Source organism: Cajanus cajan, chromosome 3 (assembly GCF_000230855.2).
Source record: "Cajanus cajan strain Asha chromosome 3, NIPB_CcT2T_4, whole genome shotgun sequence".
Lineage (NCBI taxonomy): Eukaryota > Viridiplantae > Streptophyta > Magnoliopsida > Fabales > Fabaceae > Cajanus > Cajanus cajan.
The window spans coordinates 33,001,755-33,010,797 of NC_138519.1; positions in this window are offsets into that span (position 1 = coordinate 33,001,755).

Sequence of the window (9,043 nt, forward strand, 5' to 3'; positions counted from 1 at the left end):
ACACCCTAGGTTCTTAAATATTAGGGTTTGATGACATCAAGGAGTTGTATGAGAAAGACCTAGATTTTGCTAACTTTTATTCCTTATGTATTCAAAAACCTTATCAAGGGTACTATATTTCTGAGGGGTATCTTTTTAAAGAAAACAAACTTTGCATAGCCCAAGGATCTATTAGGAAACTCTTGGTCAAGGAGAGCCATGAGGGTGGGCTCATGGGGCATTTTGGAATTGAGAAAACTTTTTCCCTTTTGAGGGAGAAATTCTTTTGGCCCCATATGAAAAGAGATGTCCAAAGGTTTTGTAGTAGTTGCATTGCTTATTTACAAGCAAAGTCTACCACCAAACCTCATGGGCTATACACCCCCTTGCCCATATCCTCTTCTCCTTGGGTAGACATCTCCATGGATTTTATCCTTGGTTTGCCTAGAACCCAAAGAGGAAAGGATTCCATCTTTGTGGTTGTGGACCGTTTTAGTAAAATGGCACACTTTATTCCATGCCACAAGGTGGATGATGCAAGTCACATTGCTAAATTATTCTTTCACGAAATAGTGAGACTACATGGGTTACCCAAAACTATAGTTTCAGATAGAGATGTTAAGTTCCTTAGCCATTTTCGGAAAACTCTTTGGGCAAGGCTAGGAACTAAACTTCTATTTTCTACCACATGTCATCCCCAAACTGATGGGCAAACTGAGGTAGTCAATAGGTCTCTAGGGACTATGTTGAGGGCAATCCTCAAAGGCAACAAGAAGTCATGGGATGACTATCTCCCTCATGTGGAGTTTGCCTATAATAGGGTGGTTCACAAGACCACTAACATGTCTCCATTTGAGATTTTCTATGGTTTCAACCCTCTTACTCCATTGGATTTATTACCCCTACCCGATGTTGCTTCCTTTATTCATAAAGAAGGCACATCTAGGGCTGAGTTTGTCAAGAAATTACATGAGAGGGTTAGAACTCATATTCAATCCCAAACAGAAAAATACCAAAAATATAATAATAAGGGTCGAAAGGAAGTTATCTTCAAGGAAGGTGACTGGGTTTGGCTACACCTTAGGAAGGATAGGTTTCCTTCCAAAAGAAAGTCAAAACTTAGTCCTAAAGGAGATGGCCCTTTTCAAATCCTTAAGAAAATCAATAATAATGCCTATGTTCTGGATCTCCCATCTGAATATGGTGTTAGTTCTAGTTTTAATGTTTCTGATCTCTCTCTTTTTGCAGGACTAGCTACCCAAGAGGAGGATGCTTTGGATTTGAGGACAAATCCTCTTCAAGAGGGAGGGGATGATGGAGGAGGCCCATGGGCTAAGGGCCCAACTACTAGGGCTATGGCAAGAAGGATGCATGAAGAGTGGGCCCAAGCCCAAGGAAGGCCCATCACTTTATTTTGTTGGGCTTTGTCTCAAGCCCCATTAGATTAGGGTTAGTGTAGGATTGGGCTTTGAAGCCTTGTATTTCTTTTTGGGCCTTGTATTTTCGGCCACTTAGATTAGGAATTTCATTTGAAGGTCATTTGAATTTAGGGTTAATTAAGGTTGCATGTGAATTGTCATTAGAATGTAATTAGTTTTGCATTTGATATGCATTTCGGCCATGTGCACACATGCACATGGTGTGACCGAAATGCAACTCAAATGAAAGGCAAATCACATTCCAAATGAGGTGCACATGGGAGGTTCCGAGTTTGGCTCCCAAAATTTGAATTTTGAATTCAAATTTTGGGCGCCTAAGGTTAAGTAACCATACCATGGTTTCACTTAACCTTAGGCTAACCCATGGTTCACTTTAACCTAATTTTCCCTATATATTCTATATGGCTGAGACTTGTAGCTACTTTGGATATATTGATGAGTTTTTCTTCTCTTGAAATTCATCCCTCTGAAGTCACCTTAGCTTCCTAACTCTACCTTCCTTGAGTGCTTCTCTTTGTAGAGCTAGGACACTAAATTCTTCTTTGGACTTAGATTGTATGCAAGCTTAGGTCACCTTGAGCTTTTGTGGAGCCTCCATCCTTGAAGCTTCTTCCAAGGACTATCCGTGAAAGCTTGAAGCATCCATGTTGATGGAAGAACTTTGGAGGGGGCCGGATTGATGTAGCTTCCTTCAAGTCTCTCCCTAGATCTTTGGCTCCTAGAATCCTTCCAATGCTTGTGTAAGGCTCCAATGGAGGGAGGAACCTCACGGCCACCTTAAGATGGTGGAGAAGCCTCTCAAGAATGCGCCACTCTTGGTGAAGGGATAAGCATTCTTCAACCCGCCACACTTGTCTTTGGAAAAAGTGATAAGAGATTGGTTTTGCACAAAGAGGTTTAGGACCTTTGGGAGGAGAGAAATCTGATCTCTAATCTGAATACTCAATTCTCATTAATGCCAAAAGTTTCATACAAGTGAAAATTTGAGGCTATATAGGCGTGGCCACCTAGGGGTTAAGCTAGACTAGATCATGGTTCACTAGGAACCATGGTTGGGTCCGTCCAACTTAGGGAGCAAGAAAAGGCTAGACCATGGTTCACTAAGAACCATGGTTGAGCCTTCCTAAACCGCCCTTGTGTAGGAGAGAAAAGAGGTCCAAGCATTTGGCCAAGTGTGCACCAATGTGAACACAAGGTGTGAACACAAAGGTGTGGACGGTTTTGATTGGTTTCATTTAACTCCACCCGGTTTGAAAATGGTTCATTTGGTTTAGTTAGGTTCATTCAATGTGAATGGAACCTAGCTAAAGCAAATCTATGAAAAATTAGGAGTTAAATGAGTCCAATATGTAAAACCTTTATCCTAAGACCACATTTGGCTAAAATGCTAGGAGCACACTTTAGTCTACTAATGCCACTCCTATGCCTACTTCTAAAAAGAAAAAGGTGCCTCCAAAATACAAAGGCAAAACAATCCTATACAAAGTCTACTATATACAATATATACAATGGGACTACTCAAGATACTACTAAGGAGGAAAGTACACAATGCTCATGGTGAGCAAGGGTCTAAGAAGCACCTCCTCCTTAGATGTCTCTTCTAGCTTCCTTACCATGGACCTTGTCAAAGGTCCAATGGCCTTCATGTATTCCTCTTCCTTGGATGGTCCTCCATCATACCCTCCTTCTTGGGAAGGATCTGTCCTCAGATCTACCTCTTCATCATCCATGTTAGCATTCCCTGAAAAAGGCATAAGATCACAAACATTAAATGTACTACTAACACCATAATCAGAAGGTAAATCTATTTTGTAGGCATTCTCATTTATTCTTTGGAGTACTTTGAATGGACCATCTCCTCTCGGACTTAGTTTAGACTTCCTTTGAGTAGGAAATCTTTCCTTTCGCAAATGAAGCCAAACTAAGTCTCCTTCCTCAAAAATAATTTGTTTTCTCCCTTTGTTGTTGTATTCCATATATTTTTGAGTTTGTTTTTCTATGTGGTCTTTAACCTTCTCATGGAGTTTTCTTATAAAATCAGCCTTAGAAACTCCTTCTTTGTGAACATAAGAAGAAGTACTAGGCAAAGGAAGTATATCCAAAGGTGTGAGAGGGTTAAAGCCATAAACAACCTCAAAAGGAGAAAGATTGGTAGTCTTGTGGACTACCCTATTATATGCAAACTCTATATGAGGAAGATGTTCATCCCAAGACTTCTTGTTGTTCTTTAAAATGACCCTCAATAGAGTAGATAAGGATCTATTTACTACTTCAGTTTGCCCATCGGTTTGTGGGTGACAAGTAGTAGAAAATAGAAGTTGAGTTCCTAGTTTTTCCCAAAGTGTTTTCCAAAAGTGACTAAGGAACTTAACATCCCTATCCGAGACTATTGTTTTAGGGATTCCATGTAATCTCACAACTTCTTTAAAGAATAGTCTTGAGATATGGCTAGCATCATCTACCTTGTGGCATGGAATAAAGTGAGCCATCTTTGAAAATCGGTCCACTACCACAAAGATAGAATCATGACCCCTTTGGGTTCTTGGGAGACCAAGTACAAAATCCATGCTAATGTCTTCCCAAGGGGTGCTAGCTATAGGTAGAGGTGTATAGAGTCCATGAGGCATAACTCTTGATTTAGCTTGTAAACAAGCTATGCATTTTGAGCAATGCCTTTGGACATCTATTCTCATGTGTGGCCAATAAAATTTTTCTTTTACAAAACTTAGAGTTTTATCAACTCCAAAATGGCCCATGACACCTCCTTCATGACTTTCCTTTACTAAGAGCTTTCGAATGGATCCTTTGGGTATGCAAATCTTTCCCATTTTATACAAGTACCCATCATTGATGTAGAATCCATCAAAGGCCCTTTTAAGACATTGCTTGTAAGTGGACTGAAAATCTAGATCATTTTCATACAATTCCCTAATGTTGTCAAATCCAAGAATTTGGGAACTCAAGGTAGTAAGTAATGTGTATCTTCTAGAAAGGGCATCGGCCACCACATTACTTTTTCCCTTCTTGTACTTGATCACATATGGAAATTGCTCTAAATATTCTACCCACTTAGCATGTCTCTTATTTAACTTACCTTGCCCTCTCAAATACTTTAGTGACTCATGATCGGTATGAATGATGAAGTCTTTAGTCACTAAATAATGCTCCCAAGTTTTGAGGGCTCTTATAAGAGCATAGAGCTCTTTATCATAGGTGGGGTAATTCAAGGTGGGACCTCTAAGTTTTTCACTAAAATAAGCAATGGGGTGGCCACCTTGAAGTAGGACCGCACCTATCCCTAAACCACTTGCATCACATTCTAGCTCAAAAGTTTGAGAAAAGTTTGGAAGAGCTAGAATAGGTGCATGTGTAAGTTGGTCTTTTAAGTTATGAAAAGCCTTCTCTTGCTTCTCCCCCCATACAAAAGGCACATCCTTCTTGACCAACTCATTAAGAGGAGATGCTATGGTGGAGAAGTCTTTAACAAACCTCCTATAGAAGCTTGCTAAACCATGGAAACTCCTAATGTCTCCCACATTCTTAGGGGTAGGCCACTCTTGGATGGCTCTAACCTTCTCGGGGTCCACCTTAACCCCCTCCTTGCTAACTATAAACCCTAAGAAATTCACACTTTCTTGGCAAAATATGCATTTTTCTAAGTTAGCATAGAGATGGTTTTCCCTAAGAAGAAGCAAGACATTTCTAAGGTGTTCTAGGTGTTCTTTAAGGCTTTTACTATAGATTAGGATATCATCAAAATAAACAACTACAAACCTACCTATACAATCCCTTAAGATATGGTTCATTAACCTCATAAAGGTGCTAGGAGCATTGGTCAAACCAAAAGGCATGACTAACCATTCATATAATCCAAACTTGGTTTTAAAAGCGGTTTTCCATTCATCTCCTTCCTTGATCCTTATTTGATGATAACCACTCTTAAGATCAATTTTAGAAAATATGAGTGCTCCATGCAACTCATCTAGCATGTCATCTAACCTAGGGATTGGATGCCTATACTTAATGGTTATATTATTTATAGCTCGACAATCCGTGCACATTCTCCAAGTCCCATCTTTCTTTGGAACTAAAAGAACCGGCACAGCACAAGGGCTTAAGCTCTTTTGAACCCATCCCTTCTTCATCAAATCTTCAACTTGGGTCTCTATTTCTTTTGTTTCTTGGGGATTGGTCCTATAGGCGGGCCTATTGGGTAGGCTTGCCCCGGGAACCAAATCAATTTGATGTTCTATTCCCCTTAAAGGAGGAAGCCCACTTGGAACTTCTTTGGGAAATAGGTCATCAAATTCCTTTAAAAGGTTTTGAACCCCCTTTGGTAGAGACTCAAATCCAAAATTTGTGGCAGCAAGTGTCTCTTTAGCATAGAGAAGGAAAAGAGGTTGATCAACTAGGAGACATTGTTTAATGGAATGATTTATAGAAAATTGACTCCTAGGGACAACTACCTTGGAAGGGACACTTCCTTCCAACTCTATAACCTTCTCTTCCTCTTTTTCACAACTTAAGAGGTTTTTTTTTTTTTTCTCTCTCTTCTTTTTCTTCCTCAATTTTCTTTTTCATGGCCACTTGATCTTCTAACACTTGGGAAAGTGTAAGAGGGATCAAGGTATGCTTTTTACCTAGATGGATTAGGCGGATCTTATTGGTGACACCATCATGGATGGCTTGTCTATCATGTTGCCACAGTCTACCAAGTAAAATATGACTTGCATCCATGGGAATGATATCACATAAAATTTCATCTTTGTACTTCCCAATGGAAAAGGGCACATTTACTTGATCTTTGACTTCTATAGGTCCATCCTCATTAAGCCACTGGAGTTTGTAAGATTTAGGATGGGCTATAGTAGTCAAGTTAAGCTTATCAACTAACCTTTGGCTTACAAAATTGTTACAAGAGCCACTATCAACAATGAGAGAACATGTTTTCTTGAAAATCTTGCATCTAGAATGAAAGAGATTCTCTCGTTGTGATTGGTCTTGTTCCTTAAGTTGGTTAGTCAACAATCTATGGGCAATTAATAGATCACCCTCACATGGTGCTTCCTCACTAGAACTATGGCTTTCGTCTTCTTCACTTGAGGAGGATGAAGAAGATGAAGTGCTCTCCTCACTTAGGATCTCATTGCCCCTAATGATCATGGTTTTTTTTGTAGGGCATTGGGAAGCTATGTGTCCCCTTCCTAAGCACTTAAAACATTTTATGGAGCTAGTCCTAGTATCATGGGAAGGTCTTTCCTTAGGTTTCTCTTTTAGTGACTTATCCTTTGAATAGGAGGGGGTACCCTCCTTCTTGAAGTCTTTCTTAGGGTAGGGGGTAGTTTCCTTCCTAAAACTAGGTTTTCTTTTTAATTGTTGTTCTACCCTCACACAAAGTTGAACTAGTTCATTTAGGTCTCTATAGGGCAATAGCTCAACTTTATCCCTAATCTCTAGGTTTAAGCCACTTTGAAACCTAGCTATGGTGGTTCTTTCTTCCTCCCTAATTCCCGCTCTCATCATAAGCAACTCCATTTGTTGCCTATATTCCTCAACACTCAAATTTCTTTGTTGGAGTCTTTGGAGCTTGTCCATTAACTCCCTCTCAAAGTATGGAGGAATGTGCCTTCTCCTCAAGGCACTCCTTAGCTCATTCCAATATTGGATTGGAGGCTCATGATGAATTTGTTTTTCTCTAACTAGGGAAGTCCACCAATACATGGCATACCCTTGAAAGCTAAGAGTAGCCATGGGAACCTTTCGGTCTTCACCTACATTGTGGCAAGTGAAGAGTTGTTCAACCTTCATCTCCCAATCTAAATAGTCATCCACACTATCCTTGCCATGGAAGGGAGGAAGGTCAAACCTAGGTTCTTTAGGAGTTGTTTCATGCTTAGGCCTATGGTGCCTAGGGGGTCTTTGGTAGTAACCATCATCATGATGACTACTATGCAACCCTTCACTTGTTAGTGAATGTGTGTGCGAGTGATAGCCTTTGGGCCTAGAAGGTCCATGACCCTCATGGCCGTGGGGTTTGCTAGTCTCACCCACAACAAGTTTATTTAACAACTCTCTAATTGTTTCATTGTTTTTTTCATTTTCTAGTTCTTTTTTTCTAATGTATTCCTTAAGTTCCCTAAGTTCTTCCTTAGTACTCTTATGGCTCTTAGGGGAGTGATGACCATGCATACTACTATTATGAGAATGATCACTCATTTTTGCAAGGTAAAAGGTTTTCACAAGTCTTTGGAAATTGCAAAGTGAGTGATAAAAGTTTTCACAAAAGCTTGTAGTTTTTTTTTTTTTTTTGGTGTAATACTAAGTACTTAGAGGTCTAAGTATACAAGTTGCACTATCAAGGGAGGTGAGCTACAAGGAGCCACTTAAAAACCAAGCCTCTTCAAGTGGAAATTACTAAACCTCTTTGTACTTTTCTTACAAAACAAAGTTCCACACAAGACAAGTAAAGTAGTGTGTGTGTGTGCACGAAACCCCTAGTAGGCAATAGAAGCCTTCTAAACGAACCTAGGAGCTAAACAATTAAAATGAAAGCAAATAAAGCATATACTAGTCGCTTATCCTAAGGTGAAAGTCCAAGTAGCACCTAAGGCTTTTTGGGACACTTTCACCAACCAAGAAATCCGGTTTATGAAAGCTAAAACTAAATCTAGCCGGTTCCTAGTGGAAGCCCAAGGTGGCACTTAAAGCCTTTGGGGACCCTTCCACAAGCACTAATCGAGGCTAATAGAAATTAAGTAGGACTATTTAGGAGGTGGGGGAGCTTACTTAATGTCCAAACAGCCACCCCTAAATGCAAGTTGAATACAAAGAAAATTGACACAAAACTATTCAAGCTAAGTGATGAAATTACAACTCAAATAAGCAATACAAAACAAAAGTTCTTCTTGGCCACTCTTCCACCAAAATAGCTGGACAGTTTGGGACAGCCTCTAGTCCAGGGATGTGCCCCAAATTGGCTGGAATCAAATCCTTTTCAAGGTCTTACAAACAGCCACAAAATTGCCACTAAGGCCGCCACCAAAAGGCACCAAAGCCGCCACCAAACTCCACTCAAAACCGCCACCACTTTGCACCAGAATGTACCTGAAAATTCAAGCAAGTCTTGGCTGCAAAATGAGCAAACAAGTTAGCCTCCAAAAAGGTGTTTCACTCAGCAGTTTGTACCTCAATCCTCCTTCAAGGCTAAGCTCCTTTGAGGTCAACCAATATGCCTCAATTATACCTTCCTTCCAAGTGTAATAGATTGAACAAGGCTTATAGTTTCACCAAGTTTAGCAAGCAACACAAGAGAGGAAAGAAGCCAAAGAAGTAAAACTGAAAAGCACAATTTAGGATAGGCAAAACTCTCATGGGAATTGATGTGACAAACAAAGAGAGCCAAAGAAGACACAAAGCAACAAATAAGGCTAATTTCAAGGCTAGCACTCAAAAGAATTGCCTAAGAATGGCACTAGATTTGATTACAAAAACCAAAATAAAATTTTGTGCAATGCTATGATGATTTAAAAGTTCTTTTCAGCCACTGTAAAGAGAAGGAAACCGCATGAAAAATTCACACAAATTCACTAGGCCAAGTGCTACAAAATTGTCAAATTTTCAGCTTG